The 26500-nt window shown below is 32.0% G+C and overlaps 1 protein-coding gene across 1 annotated transcript in view; it reads right to left on the reverse strand.

Moving 5' to 3' along the window:
- Positions 1 to 26500, reverse strand: part of LOC132730300 (roundabout homolog 2-like) — a 186374-nt gene that overhangs the window by 132302 nt on the left and 27572 nt on the right. Inside the window, exon 3 of the mRNA XM_060716193.1 lies at positions 8881 to 8992. The gene's annotated coding sequence lies outside the window, so the exon portion shown is untranslated. The remainder of the gene's footprint in view (positions 1 to 8880; positions 8993 to 26500) is intronic.

Raw genomic sequence — 26500 nt, forward strand, 5'->3', positions numbered from 1 at the left:
GCCACGACTTCTGTTACCAGATTACATAAAAATTGATTGTCATCATTCGACACAAGCATTATATAAAGGTTACTTTCTCTTAAAATCACCATATCAGCAGTGGAGGCCTTAAAATTGATTACTATGGCAGAAACCTCAAATAATAGCAAATAAAATACAGAATTTGATAAGACGATAATAAAGAAATATTACCAAAATTGATTTTTCTTTTTTTTAATTTGTGCTATTCTAAATATAGCCTGATTCAAGTTAAAAGTATTTTAACACTTGACTGAAGAGTCATTTTGCGCAATTAAAATGATTTTTCTGCCAAGCAAATTTCCATAAATTTTGCATATAGATTATTAGTCTTAAGCCCTACATTAAATGGTTGACAAAAAAAATATCTATCTTGTCATGTCAAAGGACCTCAATGGAGTCCCTATAAATATACAAAACGTTTCACAGGTTAGACTGTTTTGCAAAGTCAATTCTTTATTTACATGCCGATACTGTGAGAATTTCACGATAATATTCACAACTTATTAAAATATAAAAATGCATACATACTTGCATCACCATGCTTTTTTTTCTCTGATAAGTAAATATCGAACTGTCACATGTACAATTAAAATCGTTTAAATTGCAATTAATAGTGACTTTCAATTTTCAAATATTTAATTACTCGTTCTATTCAAACAGGGGACGTACCCCCCTATGTGAGCTTCTGTCAATAAAAGCTGGCAATATGAAGTACCTGACATAGTTCAAGAAGTACTTGTCAAGCTGACATTAAAATACTTCCCCTTCATATAGTTATGCACCAATTCCATGGACTACATACTGTTAATATAAAGTGTCACACAATTTTTCTAAATTTTTAAAGGAAAAAAATATTAACATGTCTACAAACATTGTCAAAAAAAATAGTGAACAAAATAGTGAAAAAGTAGTACAAAGCAATAGCATATGATAATGGAAATGAAAAAGAAGATCAAGCTTTTCAAATACATAAAGGAACCCAAAGAACTCATAATCAAGCAAAATGGCTGATATTCTAAAGAAAAACAAGACATTAGTGAAAATTTTATATTATATTTTTGCTTGAAAATTATTGCCTAGGCTTACCAGTTTGTCAGACTGAATTGCCTTAATTATCCTTATATACATGTGTTTTTATGTCCTTCTTTTAATATCCTCATTCTGAATCAATCACAACTCTGAGTGCACATTTAAGGCTGCAAAAATAATCAACAGTAAAGGATCTCAACATAATTCTGCTTATTCTTTGTTGCAAATTTATTTTAAGTAGGGAACAGTTATTCTTTATCAGTCAATGCAATTTTAAATTATTCGTATACTTTTAATTTCATTATCTCAATGTCAAATAATTACTTTTACCTTGTACCGGGTGAGACAGAAAATTTTATCAATGAAAACTTGAGGACGAAACGCCCGTCTAAGTCACTTAAATCCATTAAATTGTCATACCCATGCACACCTTCGGTAACCGCCATGTTTTCATTGAACCATCTTATTTTATCGATACAATCAAAAGTAAGCGTAATTTTGTGTTTCCCTGTACTAATAACGCCTACCTTACGGCATTTTTTTCAAATTTCGTAATTTTCCAAAGTATTATTTATCTAAATCACCATATTTTTTTTTTGTCTCCTGCTATCTTAAACAGTAAGTAATATGACTAACTTCGTTGTATGTATATCACTCGTAAAACCACAAAAATACTTTGGTGACTATTGTATTACATGAAGTAAGATATATCATCACAGTACAGTCAATTACACCTAAAATTAGTTAATTATTGCACCTCAGAGTAAAAAGGCTGCCACACCTATATATTAAGTAAAATAACAACAATTATATCTCAGTAATTCACCTTATTCAGGGTTGCCGACTCTTTTTAGAAAATAAACCTTAATAAAATTACTATCTCTAAAGAAAATAAACAATTGTTTTACACAATAAGTGCGTGCATGCTTTGCACATTTCAATGCAGAAAATTACCTTATCTTGCCATGCAAATTTAATATGATAAATTTTCCAATACAAACAATAGAATGAAAAGAAAGTCTTTAAATAAAGAGAACTATAATATCTCAATTCCTAAGTTTTCATCAATTTTACTACCCACTTGTCCCAATGCTACCATCATGTTCACAGTTCTTCTGTCATTGTATGGTATTGGTAAGTAATAATTATGTACATATGTCTAAAATTAGTGCTTAAAAATTAACATTGACAACAGAAACTGCCAAGTGTAGCCAGGTTATAACCTATAATTTGACATGATGTTAAATTGCAAGTGTGGCTACCTTGCAAAAGACCTGGAAATCTGTGACTACCTAGCAATAGCTCTGGAAATGAGTACCTACCTTACAAAAGATCTGGAAATGAGTAACTACCTTACAAAAGATCTGGAAATGTGTTACTGCCTAGCAAAAGATCTGGAAATGTGTGACTACCTAGCAAAAGATCTGGGAATGTGTTACTGCCTTGCAAAAAATCTTAAAATGTGTGACAACCTAGCAAAAGATCTTAAAATGTGTGACAACCTAGCAAAAGATCTGGGAATGTGTGACTAACCTAGCAAAAAGATCTGGAAAGTACAGCTTTACAGTTGTAATGATCTGGAAAGTGGATATATGCTTGGAGCCACATAATCTAAGCTGTGTATTAAAAAATAATGAGTTTGCGATTTACCATCAGCCCGTTAAAATGCCATTGAACACAATGTGTATAGGAAATATTTGCAATTCTAATTAGCTCGACAAAAATGGTATCAGTAACTTAAGTTATTCACAAGTGAATGTCAAAAAATAACATGGAATAGATAGCTATTTAATTCTGTTTTGCCATATATATGCTGACAGCCAGCTAATACAATATTAGTTATCAAAATATAATGTATTAAACTTGCAACCAGATACAAAAGTGACGGGAAATCCAATATGTTTACCGGCCAGCTTTCAAGGGTATAGGAAAGAATTTTGGATTTTAGGTTTTTTCACACAGTTTTTCTTTTCTCAAACATACTTTGTATAAAAGTGTCAAAAGGAGTATCACATACATTATGTAAATTCTGTCATGATTAAGGATACCATCGCATGTATATAAACCAGAAAATTAATACACAAAAAAAATGTGCATAAATACATAATAAGCAATATATGCAGGACTATGTAAACTTTAGTACTCCAAAACAGATATACTTGCTGATATTCGTGATTGTATTTTTTTTTTAATGTAAACCTCACTCGGGAGGACAAAAAAAATATATATCTCTTTATAATTGTTTCATCAACTCTCGTATTTTTTGGTTGACTTAGGGAAGTTAAGTAATTTCCGAAGGGAAACATTTAAAATGATGTATGCAATTTATGACTGACACAATTCATTAATCCCGCCATATTTGGCAAGTTCTCCTATTAAAGAAGATAACTAACGAGACCCGCTGACAACAATGGATTTACATACAACACGCTAATTGAAAACATGGACACACGACACCAGATTTGTCAAACGTCATCGTTTTTGAAGTCGTCTTGTTTAACATTTAATACTACAGATTGTGTTCATTAAAATGTTACATGACCTGAAAATTTGCGGCATTTTTTTTTCTCTCTCTCACATTTTCGCTCTTTCGCAAGTTGTAACAGTAAGTCGAGTACACATTTAATATTCTGTGTATTAATATCACGATACTGATGAAACACTGAAATTGTTAATTTTGACATTCTTACAACAATAATATTATGTGTCTTGATTTTATCTGTCTTGTTTAATTACTCATAATTACTTTACGTTTATCAAAATAATTATAATGACAATAAACTGTTAAATCAAAATGCAGAAGATGATTAAGTCAGCATCAAATGAAATAAGCTTCTGTCATCATCGCAATTTTTTTTTCCATGGCACCTATGCTTTATGCAGGGAAGTTGTCATTTTCTAACAATCAACTTTGACATAATTTGACACAGTACTTGATTTAAAACTATATGAAGTGTATAGTGTGCAAAACATTGTTCACTAAAATTGTTTAACCCTTCTTGTTTACGACCCCAACTGATAACATTCTTTTAAAATTGTTACTTCACTTCCTATATATCCCCACTCCAAACAATTGATACGACCTAGAAAACAAGTAAATTTTTCATATCTTAAATACCAAATATGACATAATTTTATGCACCCCCTGAAAGTTGGGCGACAGAATGATCTTGACGTATTTTTAGTCGCTCTATCTCTTGTGAAGCAGAAGATGTCCACTAGATGATAGACAGTACGACGGTCCATCACATAATCTCCCTTAATCCGGTTTTGTACACTCTAATACTTTGATGTGCTCTCGTACACCATGTAATACCTATGATAAAGTCCCGCAAAATGTCAACAAATATCCATCGCAAACCACGTTTTCCTACCTTTTAACTATGAAGTTGACAGATATTTCGTTCCCATTTAAGTAATTCGAGTTTGAGACATCTTTAATACAAAATGAAATAGAGAAACAAGTTTGACGCCATTATCATTCTAGCCTTACATAACAGGGGGTATGAAATGATTGCGAATGTGTGATATTTGAGGTATATCAGCGACACCGAATTTCATTGAATATATTGTAAAGGGCGTATAATTTTTTGTAATGTTTGTAATTATCTACTCATAAATTCAAAAATATTACCCATTCGATTTAGATGAACACAAAAGGCAGACAACTATTATTACGAGGTTTTGCAATTGCAATGGTGTGCAGGGAAATGATTGGCACAAAAGGTTCTATTGTCGGTAGAAAAAAATGTACCATTTCTTTTGAAAACTGACAGTAAAAATGTACATTAACAAGACCTTCTCATGTAATAAAAAGATTTGAATTGCATTTTCTATTTAAAATTTGATAAAAAATAAGCGTCAGTCTGTCCACTAACGCAAATACAGAATGATAAATGTGAAAGAAAAAAGAAAATTTAATCTACGTGCACCTGCAATATGCCTTTTAATTATGAAATAAGGACTTTCCCAATTCAGTAAGTGAAATAACCATAAATATATACCCATTCATAAATAAACACGCTAGTATATAAAACCTATTATTTTCCTTTTTTACGAACATTTTATTGCATTAATGAATTTATGTACCTATGAGCCACACTTGTCACAGGGTTATATATAAAATGCCCATTATAAAGATGCATGATTCAGAAAGAGAAAACCGACATGGTCAAATATGGTCGTACAACTATTTAACACGTTCGGAGATTTCGTGCCTGTTTCATTTAATCACCAGTTTGATAGTGCATGTTTTGATTTGAAATTGATTCAAACAGTGTTTCAAGTACACTGTCAAATGCCTCACTGACCGCATTTGCAAATTTAAAACGTTTGTCATAAGAAACGATTCACCCACAAAATCACGATTGGTTGACCAATAAAAGTTTCTTTCATTTTTCTTCAACGAAACTGGACAGAAATCTGTATAGACGATAACATCTCTGCAATAAATGAAGTTGTGCGGAAAATTTGCAAATTTTTACAATCTTTTTTAAAATAGCAGGAAGTGGACACTTGTAAAACCTGTCGTAAAAAAATGATATTTTAACAAATCAAAAGATAACTGAAAGGTCGTTGTTATATTCCGGACCTTTTACAAAACTATGAATTTCATGAGAATTTTCCTAAAGATACAACCTTATTTTTATGTTATGTAGATTTAAAAGCAGATTCCTTTCAATCAACTGACCAGATTATATTAAATAAAAGTATTATTTAAATTTTAAAACTTTTAACATTTATCATTAAGATCAAGTTTTTTAATTAGTTACCCAAAATAATGTTTTAAGTTATATGCTTAAAAATTTAACATGACCTTATAAAGTTTACTTTTTCTGAAAATTACATTGACAACACTGAAATTTAAAAATAGTTACACAATTCAATAGATTTTATGATTATAAAGCCTCTATAAACAATATTTGAAATAATTTCAGTTTTCATAATATTTGATAAAACCAATATTTCAAAACTGCATTCACAGAAATTTGTGTAATTATAACTCATAATATGTTTAAAATTCAGTTACACAGTTATCCATACTATTTTAAATAAATTTCAAATTATACCAGCCAAAGAAAAATGTATAAATAAGGCAAACAAAAGAACGCCCTTTTTTGTTAGATATGAAAAATATTCAATGAAGTGAAAGTGTTCCAAGTACTAAGCAAGTTTGACTTACAAAAGAGAACATCTGAGGGACACAGATTCAGACAGCTGGAGGACCCTGATTTTTAAACTAGCACGTGACATCAGGGGTTTTATCATCTCTTGCGTGAAATGCGTTTAGAATTATAATTTTCAACAATAAAAGTGATCTCTATGGAAATTGCTGGAGTTTGATTTATAATCATTTCATCAAATAAAGATCTTAATTAATTTATTAAAGGCATAATAACATAATAACCGCTGGACTATGTATTAATCTTCCCAATATTCATTCAGACGTCACCGTCCTCTGTAACATCTTTTTATCATTTAAAACCAGATTAAAATCATCATTTAAACTACAGTCTCTAGACTTTAATTGTTAATGTGTTTGCGTGCTGGTCGAATTCTGTTTTCATCCTGGCAAATAAAACTAAATTTGTTTGGACTGGAGGGCTGAATATATTTACTAAAGTCATATCTCGATGCAAAGCAATTACATTTTATACATCATTATAATTCAATATTGCCTCGTCTAATTTTTTTCAAATTCAATAAACTAATGACTTCCCTATGATGTAACAGATAGCACTTGCTCCATCTAAAACGCATCTGCGATACTTCACTCCGGATATTTCTCATCAGGTTTAAAATGGAATTGCGATGGAAAGCACTGATAGCTTAATAATATACATGTTTGTATTGATGATAAAATTGCGTTTTAATAAAAGCTTTAAACATAGAATGCATTAGTTTAACAAGCAAAGAAAGATACCATAAATCGTAAACTTCCACTTTAAATAACAAGTACATTTTCAAACTAAAATAGACATAGAACAAATCAACAGCTTTTGTCAATCTATTTGTCAATTACAGCACTATTATATGTCTGTCAAATGCTTCCTTTTTGTTTGAATCTAAAACCCGATCAATTCCATATACTGTATGTATTTTGTCCTACATATCTAAGCCTTAATAACAGTAACTTACCGTAATAATCATTTTAAGTACCTTGATTATTTTAATTGATCAGTGCATTGTATTAGTGCTTATCAAATTTTTCAACCACATGAAGTTTAGGCATTAATATCATCTTGTCGATGATAAAGGGAAACCTCCCAGCTAAATTATAATTTAACATCTTTAATAACATGGCAGCCTCATGTTCAATGTGAAATATATTAGAAACTTCAAAGATTCATCAAATTTTACCTTGAGATATTTCGTTACATGTTACTTGTTTCCGGTATGTAATTGGTAACGATCTATCATAATTATTTGTAGTGAACAAGAAATAATCGTGTAATTCTCTATAAAATGCCGCCATGTAAATATTTTATCATCATCAGGAATTCAATCACTTTAAATAATACAAGGATAATTATTTCGCAGCAGTCCCGGAGCATTGAGTATATATATATATTAATTTATATACTCACTACAAAATGAAGGTCTTTGATTTGTGACAGAAAAACTAAAATTTATGGAGAATGAATTGTCAAATCTCTGAAGTCAAGCAGAAATAATGGCCCGATAAAGTCTCGATTAACTGTACATTGATGTGTTTTCTATATAGCTGTATGCGGCAATAACCATTTGTTTATTGACAAAGCGGGGAATTTGATAAAATAGGACAGAATTGCTGATAAAGTACAAAATCAGTATGGTCCCCGTATTTATTCATTTTATTCAATACATACAAATATTTTGTTGACAGCTTTTCTTTTGTTTCAGAATGTCTTTGATCGTCATTGTGGGGAGATGTTTAAAGAAATCCCAGTTTAGCGCAATGAATGGTTTCAAAAGGACTTTTTATACCTTTGAGCATTGTTGTAATATAGGTATAAAACTTTGAATGTCCCTGATTGTATTGTTACCTAAAAGCATTATAGGCACATGACGCATTTGCTGACCAAGGACTTATTGAGTTGTTAATTTTTTTTTTTTTTTTTTTTTTTTTTTGTCGGTCATGTGGAAATATTCCAACAGTCTTTGGTATCATAAATGGTACAAGTGTTCCTGGAGACTTCAGGCAACAGGCGGGGTCAATAAGGGGCGTAAATTAAAGTAGACCTTTCATGTGGAGGTAAGGAACAAGCAAAATCAGTGTATCAAAATGAGCAAATCAGAAACCATGTTTCATACAAACGGAAGATGATGGGAATTATCAGGTTAATATTTTTATGGTAACAACCCTTAACCATAATGCACCTGTGAATTTTATAATGAATATAATAAAGACAATTTTATAGCAGGGTTCTTTATTCAATTTAATAAGCCTTATAAAGTGTACCATAAATCTAAAGTTAATTGCTCCAATGTACCCTGTTTTGTACTCTTTATTCTTTTTATAACAACTTTCATAACTGAAAACCATGTGCCTTCTACAAACAGTATTTCAGAAACAAGAACGTTTTACGAGACTCTTAAGGTCGGATCAAAAGATTGAAAAGTTTGATGACGGTACATAAAACAGCACAAATTTTATTTTTACGAGCCTTCATGGAGAGCTGGTTGTGTAAACATTTTTTAATCACTCGCATTAAATCCAGAGCGTTATGACGAACAAAAATCAAAACTGGGAAACAAAAAATAAATAATCGCAAAAAAAAAGAAAAGTGTGAAAATCAATCATGGACTAGTCCGGATATAGTAGAGATAAGCCCTATTCTAACAGCTTACCTGTAAATATGTTATAATCCCGCGTTTGAAATCTTCCCAAATCTTTACATCAGTTTAAACACTTTTTTAAAGCACTTGTCAACAGAAAAGCCGATATCCAATCAGCGTCTATCTGAAAAATATAAATCATACGTACATACAGTTATCCGTTCATAGAATTTTTAAATATTTACATTGAAAAAGCATTGAAATCACACCATATTTATAAATATCAATTAAAGTGTTCAAAAGATTCAATTTTTAAACACCTTCATCTTTTCAAAAAAAGTTTGTATTGCTAAAATTATCAAACGTTATCAACTGAAAACAGGACTTTACAGTTGAAAAGTAGATACCAAAATGTATAAATGCACTATATCCAAAATATTAACTACTTTAAACAGGATTGCACCAAGACAAAATACCACACCCTAAGCTCTTTGAATCAATTCTTTAAGATACTTTTGCCGTACGATAATGATCTGGTAATTGTTAGTAAATATGCACAACTAAAATAATTTTCATAATTGTGCATATTAGGTTCCTTCCTTACTAAAATATTCAACAAAGCAGAAGTAATTTTCAACAATTGAATTTCTCCCTCAGAACCTATTATCTGTCCAATTTATTCAACATAAAATAGAATTAGGAATGAAGATTTAGTCACTCAACCAATTGCTTACTTATTTTTAAGTGTTCCTACAAAAAGTGGCTTTTACATTTTTTATTGCTTTGTCAGCAATATTAATTTTTATGACTTAAAATTTGTATTTACAAATAAATAAGAATTTATGGTGAAAAAGGGAACAAAGCACTGTAAAACTGAAAATGCTGCACTGATTCAGTTTGACTGACACTGTTTAATATATAAATATTGACATAAATATTGGGACCGAAGTCAGGTTTGATTGAAAAAAAAGCCGTAAACTTTTGTTCCTTGACCATTTCATCCGAAAACAATAATACTTTGTATAATCTTGAAAACAAAATAACATGATACTTCCTCTAACTTAACAAATGAAGTACTAGTTGATTTGAACAATAATGACTTTGAAATCAATATCATATAGCCTTACTTTGACTTATTGAAAATTCTCTATATAGAAAAGACAATATTGCTTATATTGCTTTTATTTGTTAAATTCAGACCAACATTTTAATGACTTGAAAAAAAATAACTCTCGGCATGGTAAAGGGTTTGTTTCTGAGGTAACAATTTTTTTTTTCGGTGTAACGAACAAAACCTGTAAATGTTTATATATTTAGCAAAAACATTTATTTATGACAGTGTTGCATAAATTAAGTAAAGCTTCTGGGGACATTTAATTAAACAGACTTGTGGGAAAGTCATTATGTAATAACGTTGCTGAAGGGGCCTTAATTATAACCCCATTTTTCTACTACCAAAACCATCACTGCAGATAATTTCTACATTAATTACAAACACAATTCACAAGCTTTTCATTAAGACTAATTTCTCCCCAAAATACATCTTCTTTGCAGAAAATCAACAGGACTTTATAAGCTTAATGATAGAAATTAAATTTAACCAGCTAAAGATTGACTGTGTCTGCTGTTTTACACTCCCACAGCCTTAAGCAACCCATCAGACAGACTGTCATTGCATATATATTATGAAGAAATTTGTGATTTTTCACACAGCTCCTTTTTTTTTCTTTTTTTCACTATGTGTACCTGTATGACCCCATACAATGAAAAAAAAAAGGATAACTTTAACAAGAGGGCCATGATGGCCCTGAGGTCGCTCACCTGTATATAGCCCCCCCCCCCCCCGGCCCAATTTTTTCCCAAGGGCTTTTATTTGTTTATTTGAACAGACTTCAGGTAGACACCCATAAGAAGATGTTTCATTCAAAACATCTAAGTTCTAGCTCATTGGGTTTTTTAAAAGAAGATTTTTTAAGTTTTTACTATACACATATAGTTAAAAACAATGACACCCCTCGGGCAGGGCCAGTTTTGACCCCTGGGCTTTTATTTGAACAAACTTTGTAGGTATTTACTTAAAGATGTTTCATGCTTAATATCTAAACTCTAGTTATTTGGGTTTTTTCAAAGAAGATTTTTAAGTTTTGCTATGTATATAAGGAAAATCAATGACCCCCGGGCGGGGCCAGTTTTGACCCCAGGGCTTTTATTTGAACATATTTGGTAGACACCCATTAGAACATGTCTCATGCTAAATATCTTAGCTCTAGCTCTTTGGGTTCTTTAAAAGAAGATTTAATAAGTTTTTACTATATGCATATAAGGAAAATCAATGACCCCCTGGGGCGGGGCTAATTTTGACGCCAGGGCTTTTATTTGAACAAACTTGGTAGACATTCACTAGAAAATGTTTCATGCCAAATATCTTAGCTCTAGCTCTTTGGGTTCTTTAAAAGAAGATTTTTTATGTTTTTACTTTATGCATATAGGGAAAATCAATGACCCCCTGGGGCGGGGCCAATTTGGACCCCAGGGCTTTTATTTGAACAAACTTGGTAGACATTCACTAGAAGATGTTTCATGCCAAATATCTAAGCTCTAGCTCTTACAGTTCTTTAAAAGAAGATTTTTTAAGTTTTTACTATATGCATATAGGGAAAATCAATGACCCCCTGGGGCGGGGCCAATTTGGCCCCAGGGCTTTTATTTGAATAAACTTGGTAGACATTTACTAGAAGATGTTTTATGCCAAATATCTAAGCTCTAGCTCTTTCGGTTCTTTAAAAGAAGATTTTTTAAGTTTTTACTATATGCATATAGGGAAAATCAATGACCCCCTGGGGCGGGGCCAATTTTGACCCCAGGGCTCTTATTTGAACAAACTTGGTAGACATTCACTAGAAGATGTTTCATGCCAAATATCTAAGCTCTAGCTCTTACAGTTCTTTAAAAGAAGATTTTTTAAGTGTTTACTATATGCATATAGGGAAAATCAATGACCCCCTGGGGCGGGGCCAATTTTGACCCCAGGGCTTTTATTTGAACAAACTTGGTAGACACTCACTAGAAGATGTTCCATGCCAAATATCTTAGCTCTAGCTCTTACAGTTCTTTACAAGAAGATTTTTTAAGTTTTTACTATATGCATATAGGGAAAATCATTGACCCCCTGGGGCGGGGCCAATTTTGACCCCAGGGCTTTTATTTGAACAAACTTGTTAGACACTTATTAGAAGATGTTTCATGCCAAATATCTAAGCTCTAGCTCTTAGGGTTGTTTAAAAGAAGATATTTAAAGATTTTTCTTTCGGTTGCCATGGCAACCAGAGTTCTGCATGGAATTAAATTCTTTGAACAATTTTTAAAGGTGACCACCAAAGGAACATTCCTGTGAAGTTTGGATGAAATTGGCTCAGTGGTTTATGAGGAGATGTCATTTAAAGCAAAAGTTTACGGACGGACGACGGACGACAGACGGACGACGGACGGACGGACGGACGCCGGACGAAAAGCGATCACAAAAGCTCACCCTGTCACTTTGTGACAGGTGAGCTAAAAACAATCTAAAATGTTAAAATGAATTTAATATCCACAATACTTGGTTACAAATCAAACAAGATCTGCCCTTGCACAGAATGCTCTTACAGTTTCAGCACTGGATGTAGTAAAAGGGGGACTGATTCTGAAAAAGCACTTGGCGACTTAGCTCACAGCACTCAACCTCACCAGATACCTCATCACAAATAAGTAAAAAAGTAACAACTTTATTTAATGAGGCAACACAGTTGGGCAAATCAGAAAACAAAACACAATGATAATTAAAGCAGAAAAACATTTCTAGTATTCTTTTTTTTTAATTTGGTGATACATAGACCATTTGTATGATATATGTGCCTATTATACACCTTAATCCTCATGTAATTAACCTCCATTTAGGTATCAAAAGTCCTGTCCAACAATTATAAATGTTATTGTTTATATACTTGAGCATCTGTGTAAACAATAAAAGCCAGAGGAGAATTTATATTGTCCATCCTGACCCTGGTCAAAAGGTAGATGTTCATTGTTATTATAACAAATGAGCATGAATGTTATACCTGCTACATAGATTTTTATTTTATTGTTTATGACACGAGCTTCTTTCATTTGAAATAATCCGTCTGCTGCAACTTAATTTTAATTTTGTATAATTTCATGATGTAAGCATTTCTTTAGTATGAAAATGGTATATTTAACTGTTGTGGAAGATTTCACTTTATTCTTTATGACAAAAGCTACTTTCACTTGCCATAATTTGTCTGTAACATTTTTGGTATTGTTTATGATGTAAGCATTTTGTTTATGATATAAGCATTTTTTAAAGTGAAAATGCCATGTTTAAATCTTGTTGAAGATGTAAGCTGCCATGTATTTAAGACAAAAAGTACATTAATTTTGTATTGTTTATGGAGTAAGGTACTTTTTTATACACATGTCACATTGGAATTAGCGAAGATGGGAGATGCCATATGTTTAAAATATATGCAAATTTATTTTGTCTTACTGACAACATAAGAACACGTTCATAAAACATTTCTTTTCTAAGCAAATATAGTCTCTCTTTTTTTTTCATCTATAAAGTACTGACTGAGGTCAACATCTACATTTATGTCTACATATTTTTTTTCGTCATGAAATTTATGGTTTTATATCTGACACTCTCTCCATGCTGTGCATAAAATAAACCTGCCTCGACTATGATCTTTCAGAGAATATATAGAAGTTAATTAAGTCCATGTCTGTATCATTCTTAAGCAAATTATATCACAAATGCAAGGCATCATCTGAAGCCATACAAAACCTTTCAACAAAGTCTATAATGTTCCCTAAAATAGAATTTCTTTATTAACAATATTTACCATTTGTCTGTCATCATAATAAACCCACAAGAAATTCAGATAAATCACAAAATTACATGGAGTGTAGAAAGTTCACATTTACCTTACTTCTAAAATTCAATGTCTTTAATAAATTGCACTATGGTTTGCCAAACTGAGATTACTTGCATTATGCACCATCCTTTATGAAACATTGCATTATTTAATTGGTTTGTATTTTTAACCAAAATCGGAAAAAAAAATAAACACAATTGATGACAAAATAAGGAAGCAGGTAATGAAATACATGATTGTATCATACACTATCTAACAAAAGGTACCACAAAATCAGAAGAAAAAAAGATTGAACGTCTGGACACAAAAAACCTGTTCGCAGTTCATATCTTTAACAATAAGAGGGCATATCACTGACAAAATCTACGAAAAAATTAGACCGCGATCGAAAAAAAGATGTTTAAACAAAAGGTTTCTACACCACTGACTGCGCTCGATTTGGTAACCATTCTTACATTCCTGAACACAGCATTTATCCCTACCTCAATCATAGGAACCAATGTTTCATGTAATAGATTTTCAATGCGTTTTTCCCCCCTGACTTTGATGAAGTGGGTGCATATTACAAGAGGTGTCACGTTGCTAATGGATTTCACAGATATTACACCTCTATTCAGTATATTAAACTCTTACCGTACCACTGTTTATTTTTCATTATTTCTGCCGATGTTTCTCGCATTTATTTCGAATTACCAAGTGTTAAGACAGAGTCGGGGATAATTATTTTTACTAGACCGTGTCTTGCACATTATTTGAACACCATAATGCTGATGATTTTAACAAGGAACCTTCATTAAATTCTCGAATTCATACCCGGGAGAGCATGAAAAATAAATATTAGCAATTTTCATATACAAACATATTAGCATTACACAAATTGTAAACAGCAGCAAATAAATTATACAGGATCTCTTTTTTGTAAATGAAACAAATTAAGAACAGCTTTAATGGAAATCATGATAGGCAAAAAATATTATAATTAGGTATCGGCAGACATTCCGCATAATTCTTCCATTCTGTCACAAACTATTTGGGTATGATAGCATATGAAATTTTGATTCACAACTTCCTTATGGCATGAATTGAAGTTTTGTATCAGTGTAAGCAAGTTCAAGCACCTGTGGAACACTGACAGGAACCATTTTCAGGCACAGGAAATTATAACTAATTTTTATTGCTTAGTCCACACAACAAACTGTTTTACTTGACAAAGCTTTAAAGAGAGGTCTGAACTAGGCAATAGGTATAGCATTATCTCAAACAAATTTAAAACTAATTCTCATTGCATTATCAAAGAAAGCAGGTTATGATACTATTAAAGGAGTCTTATGGTTTTATGCTTTGTACCTTAACAAACAGATGGTTGGTTATAACTTCTGACCTCTTGCACATTCAAATTCATGTGTGAATTCAATACAGCATATGCACAAATGTATAAACTGGCCTCTCTCTTTACTGGTCACAAATACAAATCACTTTTGGTTCCAGCATGTTTAGGTATCCATATAGTTTAACCCATTTCAAAGTATTTTTTCAAAGTAAGGAATGCATAGGGACAGTTGGTTTTCTCATTTACAATATAAATAGGTATTCTCTTGTTTCCCTTCAGCATTCCACAGCAACAAGTCATTGAAGCTTCTCCTGTCACAATGTGAACATACTTTTTTAAAGGGTTAAGAGGGTGGGAATTCATATAATATAGGAAAAGAAGTTCTTAAATAATTTGCTGACCTTCAAATGTGTTCTAAACTTGCCCTGCCTTGAAATTGGAATTTTAGGGCTTTCAGCATAAATGTATTTAGAATAAATAGCCAAAACTATAATATTTCTGGTGAACTTTGACTCCTGTATGTGCATTACAACTCTTAGTTCAACTAATTGTACTACACAATGAGATATTGTGTTATTTTGTGTATGGGCAATATTATCTCATAAGCAAGATTCAGACCAAGAGCAAACATGTCTCAGAATCTAGCTTTGGGACATCAATATAGTTTGACTATACAACTCTATGCTGAACTGGTGGCATTGCATTCCATTACTGCTACTTAAGCACACTTTACCTGGCAGTACTTTAGAGCCTGTCCTACTTCTGCCATTCTTGTTGGTCACAGACAAATCAAGTTCTTCTTCAATGTCTCATGAGCGTTAAGACAATCATGATTTAGACTAGCCAGCCAAACCTGCAGATTTGTGAATGCTTCATAACACTATAACATGGTGACAATCCTGAGATTTTGCTGTTGATGTCATATCAAATTCTAGAAGGTTTTCTGATGATTTTTACTACTTTTTTAACAGTTTGTGCAATTTAATTTATAAAAAGCAAGAAGTTTTGAAATAAATTATATTTTCATAAAACTTGGATAATGTAACATTTATAACAGACAATTTCTTTTTTATATAAAGCCACAAAATTGTACACAATTTGTATGGAGAAAAAAAAAACACCAAGAAAAAAAACAAATGTGATATGATTCCAATTTTCTCCATTCAGACAAGATATCCATTTTGTTTTGACATCTTAAAACCAAATTACTGTCATAAGTCAGTTTATTTCCTTCTATAATCAAATTTCTAGATAATATTCCTCCAAAAATTGTTGTATAAAAGCTTCTCTTACATGCCATATAGCAGATGAAAAATATGTTTCTCGCAGGTTTTCACATAATGGAAGAGACCCCAGTCTCCTTATTTTAACCATCAGAAAATTATACAACACATGTTACATTATACAGTACAATTTAAATTTCGCTTGTTTTTTGCTTTTTAACAAAAATCATTTTAAAATTTCTAGATATATATCAGACAATATGGAGCTGTATGTTATAAGTGCAGAATATTGGACCCTGTTGAGACAAAATTCATTCATTTATTTGTGCAGATTTTACAATGGTACAAAATACAGTGTAACCTCTTCAGCGCTACACCCTTTGAGAGACCAATATTACAGTTGTTGCTAGGGACAAACTAAAACCTATATAAAGAGGTTATTGCTCTATGGAGGTTCACTCTGATTTTTTTCTGTACTTTTGAATGCAACAACCCTTATTTCATGATTTGTTCGGCCTAAATTTTGAACTATTCCCTTCCAAAATTCAAACATATTTTTTCTTCTTATTTAATTCCTCTTAAGGTGGCAACAAAGAAACAAAAAAAATCATTTGTTTTCTTTAATTTTGACAGATAAATTCCCCTTTTTCTTCAAAATGAGGCAAAATTTCCTTACCTGGGGTCCTCAGTGGCGAGGGGTAATTAGGGCTCTGATATATAATAATGGTGAAAAAAGGGAATCTCTTATTACAGACTTTGCAGAATACATTCCCCACTCACAGACAGTTTCCATTGACACAGGTTTCTCAGTACTTTTGAATCAAACAAAAATCTCATCTATTTCCACAGCACATCAAAGCATTCTCAGTGTGACAACAGCTTTTTATTCCCCCTCTCTATTTCAGTAAAGGCATCCATATTAAATATTCATACTGTTCGCTATTAAACTAATTGATTGAATGAATTTATCTGTTATTATGCACAGGCAGATTTCAAAACACAACAACAGTTAGCTATTCCAATGCAATGATACAGAAAAATTATTGATAGACAATACTGGTTTGACATGACATTGGTTTCAACTATTTTAGATTCTACATGACTTTGTATGATTTGCTGTTACCTATTTTTCTGTTACAACTCAATTAAGAATTGAACTTGGACTTTTGAATTAAACTTTCAAATCTAATTTTAGTCTACATACATGAAGAAACAAATAAAAATCAAACCTGTTCCTTATAGCTAAAGTTCCATCACAATCATATGGGGCATAAACACAAAAAAGACTTCTAAACAGTGTCCTCCTTAACATTAATTATCTGATTTATTAAAAATCTCTCCTACATGAAACCAATATCTTACTTTATTGGCCTAAAATATCATTAATTGACATTTTTCATTTAAATATTTACATTTAACCAGGCATTAATAAACACCCCATGACCAGTGTTAACATTTTTAAATATAGTTCATATTCTGTGCACATTTTCCACAGGTGCCATATGGCGCGTCATATTCAATTTCAAGATGATAAGTGGCAATTAACAAATTAAAAACCTGACAGTTCATAATAAAACCTAGTCATGATCAGGCACAGGTTAAATATGACACATAAAGAACATGTCATAACTTAATGGAAGGTCTTCCTCTTAATTGATATTATTTTAATTCAAGTGCACACATTCAAATGGGGGTTACACACATATTCACTTTCGCCATACAGAAAATAAAATGCACCTCAGATTACATGTATAAGTAAAATATATCTAAAAAATTTAGGTCTGCATTATAAATATTCAAAACAAAATGTATATTATAAGTATTGGGAAAAGAAAGAAATAAACAAGTTCACTACCCGGTAAGTATAAACTGATTAAAAGCTATTTATCTGTAAATGTCATCTGTGAATTTACATCGTAATATATAGGATATTGAGTAATTACTATAAATATGGACCGCGATATCACAAAGATGCTTTTCTCACCTTCGGATTTGAAGAGTATTTTGTCATTCATCACAGTATGTCGTAACCTAATGAACCGCAGAACATTACGACTTATCCTATCCAAAACTAAACTACTTTAAAACCGCGCGTCAAAGATGGCCATATGCGATAGGCAATTAACCATGAATGATTATAAATTTCTATTTTTTGGTTTAAAAAATCTAATCGGTGATCAAAGGGTGACAAGTCTACCCTAGCAATTGTGTAAGGTTCTAGCCCGTACAGGTGGCAAGTAATCAAGCGATCAGAAACAAAATATAGCCAGAGACAAAGAACAGCCACTCTGCACCTCCTCTGACATTAGTGCAACGAATGAACAAGAACGGGAATGAGTGTAAAATAAAACTACAGTGGAACCTGTCTAATCCGAACTCGTCCGGACCAGATGAAAAGTTCGGATTAGAAAGGTTTTCGGATTAGAAAGGTTTCCGAATTAGAAGGTTTTTTTACATGTTTTTTCATGTTATTTGCAAAATAGTAAAGGAAAGAAAACGGGAATGCATTTGAAATTGCAATTTAGATATTTTATGTTTGCAGTCTAGCTCTTATCGTTCATTTTAATACATGTGAATACAAAAATAAAGAAATAAAAATAAATAAATAAATAAGCAAAAATATTATGTCCTCAAGGGTAAGTTAACCTACCATGTTAAACAGGAGGCCGAACATGATAAGATATTCGTACCAGCATTTGTCAATTGTTGTTTACTCTTATCCGATTCAGCGACTATCCGAATTCACTGACAGTTTCCATTAATTTTCATTACTTAATCACGTATCATTGAATCAAATACAAGGGATTAAAAGATATTTCTATTGCATTATATCAAAATATTTATATAAGCTGACGAAAAACAATCAATTAAGCAATTATAGAAGATATCAAGGCAAGCTAAGTGTAATTTTCACACCTTCGCAGATCAAACGTTTCACCCATTAATCAAGAATTACACTTATCAGTTTGGTGTATGTTTACACCTGCAAGATGTGCGATTATTTGTTATTTGAATGAAGGTGTGACATTTGACAAAATCTGTTCGGATCCGAGAGGTAAATTTTAGAGTAAAATAAGAACAAAAATTGAAAAAATCGTCCGGAATTCGGAGTAGACAGGTTCCGGATCCGCAAGGTTTTTTACTATTTAAAATAGAACGAATAAAATCGGGACCGGACACTTCGTTCGGATAAGAAAGGATTCCGGATTAGAAGGGTTCGGATTAGCAAGGCTCCACTGTATAACTAGAGAAAAAAAAACTTCAGAATAGCAATTATTTCATTGAAACTGAAATTTATACTTTGATTGTCTCTTTTCATTCATTCACTTTAAGGACCAGTTCATAATCGCAACTATAAACATGACCCCTGTTTTGTCCCCTAGTATCAAAGGGAAGGATTTAGTTAACAACACCTTACAGATTATGTGACAGCTTGAAATCTGTTTTTTTTTTATCCTTTACTCTTTAACAAAATCTGAACATATTAAACATCTGTTGTTTGACTCTTACTAACCAATCATAAATTAAGTAGTGATTATCGACTACATCAGGTAATAAAATGTTTAATAAGTAATAAAGTAATAACAAAATAGCCTTGTCACAAACAGTCAATGGGCAATGGGAGAAGACTACACATTGTGCTTAAGTGGACTTAAGTGTGACAACCTCTTAAGCAATGGATCATGGGTTCAAGCCCTAATGGGATAACAACTATGTTTCCTCAAATGACACCATGTTGTGGACACAGTATAGGTCATATGGTGATTTCCCAGCTTAACTGGTGGAGGGTGACCATAAGTTCTTGCACAAACGGGCATATGAGTAGACTGTAAGGTTGTGGGATAGCTTCCTAACATGAAAGACTCCGAAGTCCCTGTCTGGGATACAATCTCATAGCAGTAAGGGGCAAGTGGTTTGAAGTCAACAACCGTAACCACTCAGCAAGGGACGCCCCTTTCATTGGAGTGATATCTTCTGATCTAAAACTCTGCGAGACAATGTTAATCTCTTCATTAGCACTGTTTCTAGCTGGATTATTTTCCAATAATTTGTCTTGAGTAACCTTTCCAATCAACTGTGCTTCAGACATCATTTTGAATTTTCTAGATATAAAAGCAAGGTGGATCTAATGCATGATGCATAAATCTAAGTTTTATTTCAAGGAGTGACCTATTTATTTTATTAAAATACTGAGGCAAAAAAATTCAAAAGATAAGAGAAAAGATGCATTGAAAATAGATTTCAGAATTCATTAGTTTAAACATTTTGTGAAAATCACAAAAAAGATTTCTTTTTTATTGTGTTTATATCAGCAAGGGCAACAGGGTATTAGGGATCTGCTACCTACTGTCAATAGAATCTCAAAAGTACAAGGGGAAGGAGGCCTAGGTGATCTGCCATTCATTCAAGGGTTTGTAGATCCAACCCTTTCTATACATCAGATAAATCTTTCTTTATTATATTACGACACCAGTGCTATAAGAATGCCAGAATAAGTCCAAAAATTTATTTAACCCTAACCACACTACATTCGACCATCTTTTAATAATTCTTAAGTGAAAGTATTAAAATATGTACTGGCTAAATAGCGAACAGTGCAGACCATGAACAGAAAGAGATATGCCAACTGATATATGATCTTGGTCTGCACTAGTTGCATTGGTAAATTCAGCTGCCGCTACACCAGGTTAAATGTTAATAATGAAGACTAACTGAATATGTGTACAAGCCAAGCATGATGTTAACCTATGCTATATAAATTTATTATTTCATAGACTGAAAACTAATTCCTTACATTTCTTATCTTCGTATTTTCATAACATGAAAAATTGATTCTGAAAAACTTATAGAACAAGAATTTCATCTTCCAGATAAAAATCCCTCAAGCGTAATTAAGGGTGTCTCCCGACTGTCACAATGTTATGTTAAAGAAACATCTTTTTACATTTTAAACCCATTAACAATTTTACATCTTTTAGATGAAATGTACACCATATCTCTCCAGCCTGATTAATATATATACTTTTTTAACGATACATTTTTATTAGAGATATAAGAATGATATATAGTCCTTAATGCAAGTGAACTGCCTCGAGAACATTAATTACCTATATGGGATGTAATAAGATCTAAAATGTGGATCTGTTCAGATCAATCCATCACTTTTACTACAAATTTCTGGCAATGGATAAGCTAATTTTGTGGTCACAATTCATATCCTATAATCCATTTAGAGGAGAAATAGCTATATTCATCTTAATCCCGCATTTATGACCACTGCTGCACCAGTTTTGACAATGTTTCAGACCATAGCCGAACGGTGGAATGTCTTTGCACAAGCTTGTATTCTACAGAATCTATAGCTAGAAACCAGGAACCATTCCTGTGAAAGTCAGACGGGCAGACAAATACCAAAACAGAGCAAATGTAGATAATTTCTCCAAACTATTTATTGTTCGTATTTTATTACATACACATTTAAGCACTATTTCTGGAGGATGCTTCATGCTAAAAACCTGGTAGAATTCAACAAACGAGCCATTAACAACGTCAATTAACTACAGATAATGTTGAGCTCAGTTCTATTTAAGGTCATGTATTGATCAGATGCTGTTGTTGTTTTTTTGCGGAGAGAAAGTTTTACAATGCTAATAGCATGTCGGCTCACTTTCCGACATTAAGAACTTACTTCCTCCACGACGTACGAGATCATTACAACACAATCAAGTGAAATGACATACCAGCATGATTTTAAACAGCAGGATCAATGGAGCTAAAAAAACCTGCTATAAAAGCACAATAATTAAAGCGAACTGGAGTGACTGACAGCCATTACTTAGCATAAATGGAAGGACGGAATCATGTACGGTCAGAAGTATTTCCGCGGAAAATATCAGCGAAGAATATCTTGTTATACATAGGGCATGTTTTACATAAAATATAACTTCATTATGCACTATTATTCAATTTGAGTGATACACACCAGATCTAACCCTTAATTTTTCTGTTTTGAATTTGGAAAAGTGTACCACGGTTGTTAAAGGGATTTGTATTAAAATGCTAAAATTGTGTAAGCTAGCGTGTGTGTGTGTGAGCAGACAACGGCCATCTGACAACTGGCATGATGTGGCAGGCCATGGCTAATGTCATCCCCTCTTGCATTCAACCTGTGAACATCAAGTCGCATCTCTACAAATTTATTTTTTCCCAAGTTACTTCACAAGAACATTCTTTTTTCCAAAAAGACCGACCGTGTCTACAAAAACAATTAAACATTTCTAAATATGTATCAAGATCGAAAATCTAAATTTAAGGACAATTACAGAGAGAAAACAAGTCTTCTCTAAAGAGTATATTGAGCATATAATATTTCATGTTAAAACAAAAATTAAGAAAAAGAACGCAACAGGGGAATTATGTTCGCTATTATTGAAATTTTAATTTATCGAGTCACTTTCTAGAAAGTCTTCATTTTCTGTAGATAGAGTTTCAACAGTATTGATTTTAAAAGAGAAGACTGCTAATTAAAGATTGATAACAGAGAAGGGTAAATTTCAATTTATTGTTGAAGTTTTCTCCTAAAATGTTTGAATTATGCAACAAATTTCAAAGCATAGTAATTTTAAGGTTGAATAACCTTTTTATATCTAATGCAAGGCATAAAATATACTAGGCCTACTAGTTTTGAACTTATTTCTGCCATTATCCTAATGTAGGTCGACATGTTGGAACTTTTCTTAAAATTTGCCAAAGGGACAGAAAAACTTACTATTTCATTATGAGGTATTGTTAAGATTCATTCATCTAAAAAGGGTGATTTAGAAAACATTAAATTAGAAAATACAAAAATTATTTGAACATTCAAATATTACTTTTGACTCTTTCAATATCAGCAAAGTTAAATGAAAACAAATTGAAATATGACAGTAAAATTCAAAAGATTGACACAAGCCATATATCATAATGACATGCAAATTGCTGTTGTAACAATAGCCAATCTGTTTCCAACATTTCTTTAATGAAATCTTCAACAGAAAAATGCTTCAATTACCTTGTCACATTACTCTTATGTTGATTGTATATTGTTCCAAACAAAATGATTTACGAAAAAATCAGTCTTTTTACCAAATTCCTGATCAAGCCATTGATCTGTGAAGGTTTATTTTTAGTTTTCTTACTAGCCAAACCTACAAAGGAAAACAAAATCAGAATTTGGTGAAACTAATCGGTGATGGCATTTGATACAAACATTTTTCTCATTGATTCCTTTTGATATAAAAGCCTTAAATTTATACAGACAATCTGGAACAAGAAAAGCTAACAGATAATAAACTTTTATACCCTTGACAATTTAATCTATCATCCTACTGTATCTCCATGTATGCTCTATTGAGGCTTATGAACTCTTAATACCACACCACGGTTATTGATTCTACAGAAAATTGCCTTCTAGAGTATCATAACCATGAAAAGCTTAGAACAGAAAAGCATTTTACAGGAACAAAAGGGCAACAAAGTGGTACAAGTTTAGTTTCGGTTAAATGGAATGGAAGAAACAATATTTGTAGAAAAACATTTGCTCGGAAGCTATACCAACAGGGAAAAGTCATTAATAGAGGGAGAAATTATTACAAAGAGGGAGATGTTATTACTAAGTTGGTGACTATTAACGCAATCAATCAAAAACTGGTGTTGACATTATGACTAGGGTTTGGTATTAGTCACCGGACATGATAATTCTCTTACAGGACTTTGGGACATTAGCACAAAACCTTTCAGCTTTAAATAAACCAAGGGCATGAACTCTAGTTAACACATAAAGGGAAGTAATTACATTCAGTGATGAAGCAGGTGCTTTGTGCTATAATGACATTTACCCTGTACTATCATGCAGGAAATTCCAACCATAAGAATAGAGCTTTCTGATAAAAACAGGGTCATTTCGAATAATTTATGCAATTAAGACTTGTAAGACACATAAAATCTTGCAGATCTAGTCAAGCAGACTTATTTATTGCACAATAATAAAGAGCTATAAAACACCAGCCTGATGCAGTGGAAATGCAGCTTCGGTTAAAGCATAGATTTTATCGCCATAATAAAAGATTATAGAAACAAAAAGGTCCTTTATTAGACATTTTCATTGCAAATAATTCAGGGCTGCATAATAAACTCCATTAGGGACAGAATGCATATTTCAGGAAAATGAATGCTTGCGACTACAGAGAGGGAACTGTGGGACAGGAAAATGGGCACTCTATTTAGATATAAAATTGAGACAAGTAAAACAAGTTAAAACACCATGTCTGGTACAAATAGACCTTGTAATGCCAATCCTCTTTTATGACTATATTGTAGTCTACACAGCTCAAATTTAAATTCAATCTCCATAGTGTCTCAAGAGTTTAAAACAGTCTAGCCAAGAAATCCCTTCATTTGTTTTAATGTTTTAAAATTTTCAATTTATTAAACAATCAAATGATGCTGTTTCCAGAATGATGCAGATACTGTAAACTGTTTAGGGACCACTCTCTTAGTGCCTTTCCTGTTTTGACCTGTATGGCCAATGTAAGAGACTTTGTAACAAACTTTATCTATGCTTGTTAAATCTTTACTCTTGTATTAACCCTTTATTTGCTGGAACCAAAAGTCATGGAAGTCTTTGCCGTGGGCAAGTCTGTACAGCTGTGCATTTTGACCAAGGTATTTACTTTTGGTAGCTCAATTTTTGTCCTTTTTTTATAACTGAAATCACTCAAACTTTTAATGGACTATCCTTAATCCAAACCAATTAGACAAGTTTAGCTGGTTGAGGGTAACACATTATTATTAACAACTGCCTATGTCTGACTTTGTGTAATGAGTTTTGTTCCAAAATGTAAAATAAAATGTCCAATATAACAATGAAAGTTTGGAATATTTGGGATGATTGTTATGAGCAATAAATGCATCAGTATTTTGACAAATTCTTCATATGACACTAATTCAATCCCTGGAGCTAAATATTGTCTACAGAGACTCCGAATATTCTGTGAAAACAGCAGCTGTCAGTCTTTCTTTTCTATATTTTTTACGTAATCAATCACATCTGTCTACACTTCTGCAAGAATTTAGACATACAATGCAGTTGGAATTGACTATTTCAAGTCCCGGCACAATTTAAAGGCTTTAACGGACAGTTGCCATTTCAAAAGTTTAACTCTAGGGTATTGAAATGATTTGAAATGTTCTACAAAACTGCCATCATTGATATAAGCAACAGGAATTGTCATCAATCTGTGCAACAAACATGTCCACATTGAAAAATATCCAAGACATGCTTTATTAGAATAAAGAAGCTTATGATTTAAGTATAACAAACCACACTAATTCAATGTCAGACATCAAAAATAGGAACAATTATTAATGTCATCATTTCATACAGCTGTTAAGCAAAACATATTGTCACCTTAGTGCAATAGCTGGTTAACTCTTAATAAATTTAGAAGGACATAATCCATTAATGAACTTAGGTGGTGATATAAGGGTCAACATGTCATTGCGAACAAATAATGTCATGTACAAAAGAAACACAGATTAATTAATGTCATCATAATAAAATAATGTCATGTACAAAAGAAACACTATGTCTTAAGGAATAATGGTCATTGTGAACTATAGAAGATACATTCAGTGAATGTACTATAACAACTTTAATGTACACTATAGCATGCATAAAGCATTTCTGTGTCAGCAATTTATTCCTTTAAAATATTACCATTAAACTATTTATAGATTTTTCCTTGACATTTCTTTTTGATGACCTTTCTCTTTATAAGCAGGGAAATAAACAAACTAATTTCAGAGCCTGTAAATATGCAATCATGCTTGTTAACTGAGAAACAAAACAAGCAAACTACCTCAACAAATTTTTTAACAGAAATTCTATTTTTTTGCTAGATGATACCTTAGAAACATGGAATACTGTCATGCAAATTTCTAATTTGAAAACTTCTAAAAGCTTCGAGTGTGATTATAAAGCTTCTCCGATTTTCAAAAGAAAAAAAAATGATGATGAATAATTTAATCTGCCCTATATATTCTGCTCCTGTTAAATTTTTTAAAACAAAATGAAAGATTTAAATGTTAAGATTTAAATGTTATGTTTTTGTACATGACTTGAATGATTATCAAGTTTTAAAACTTCAAATACATTAATCTGCACAAAA

The sequence above is a fragment of the Ruditapes philippinarum genome, unplaced genomic scaffold, assembly GCF_026571515.1.
Source record: "Ruditapes philippinarum isolate M1 unplaced genomic scaffold, ASM2657151v2 ctg758_1_1_1_1, whole genome shotgun sequence".
In the NCBI taxonomy this organism is placed as follows: Eukaryota; Metazoa; Mollusca; class Bivalvia; order Venerida; family Veneridae; genus Ruditapes; species Ruditapes philippinarum.